The sequence below is a fragment of the Belonocnema kinseyi genome, chromosome 3 (assembly GCF_010883055.1).
Source record: "Belonocnema kinseyi isolate 2016_QV_RU_SX_M_011 chromosome 3, B_treatae_v1, whole genome shotgun sequence".
NCBI classification, from domain to species: domain Eukaryota; kingdom Metazoa; phylum Arthropoda; class Insecta; order Hymenoptera; family Cynipidae; genus Belonocnema; species Belonocnema kinseyi.
In genome coordinates, this window is record NC_046659.1 from 25,064,895 (window position 1) to 25,066,055 (window position 1,161).

The window sequence follows — 1,161 nt, forward strand, 5'->3', positions numbered from 1 at the left end:
CACATTTATTGTAGCCCCTCCCCCATGTTACGTAACGTTTGTTGCAGTATGTTCAGAAGCATAATTTATCAATATTTCATATGAGTCAAAAGAATATTTAGAAGATGTTTCATAATATATTTTAAACGTCTAATATTGATACAAACATTTTTGACTCATTGGAATTTTCTTAAAATTGTGATAAATCATGCAAAATGTAAATAAAGTGCCTTGTAATCTTCTACATTTTTTGAGGGATCCTCTTTAAATCTTTAGTAATTATTTTAAAGCTTGTACACCTTATTTTTAAAATCTTTAAAAATGTACCTTTCTAAATTCTTGTAAATCTTCTAAAGTTTATTTTGGTAATCTATAGAAAGCGACATTTCTAATCTTCAAAAGCCTTAAATAATGTTTTAATCTCTTCAATTCTACTAAATATTCCGTTACGGTGCGCAATTTTTAGATATTTTAATCTTACCAAACTTAGAGTGGTCGCTAGAGCGGGATATGGTCGGGAATTTATTTCTTGATCAGGAATTTTACAAATTTTCAGAAAATAAATCTGTCCGACTTTAGAATGCATAATTTAAAAATCTTTCACTTCAAAAATTCTTCATCTTAGATTTTGATTTTTAAACTTATATTTTTAATTTAAATAATTTTAAAGTGCTGGCTTGGAGACTTTCACAATTAGAAATTAAAAGCGTTTGAAGTTGAAAATTTTAAATAAAAAACAGTATTATTTTATCAACTGTAAATATAAATAAATGAATAAATCATTTTAGAAATGGATCTGTACTCTAAGTATTAAAAAATGAACGATAATTTATTTGCTAAAACGATTCTTCATTCGTTCAAAGTTTAAGACTATCCAAATTGTTACTGTTTCAATTCGAATGTGGGAGTCATTAAAAAATCGAAAGTTGCAATTGAAACTTTATAAACTATTTTCACCTTAAAAATTACTGAATAATAATATATTCGTAATTAAAGGCTCTTATTAAATTAAAAATATTGTTTTATTCTAAATTATTCACTTCTTAAGGGCATGTGACACAGCTAAATACCTATATTACTGACCACAGTTTTTCAGTTTTTTGAATGTTTTTTTGAACCTCAGAACTTTTTTTGTAAATAAAATATCGAGCTGAAACTTTGAGAAATGTATTAGAGTACAAT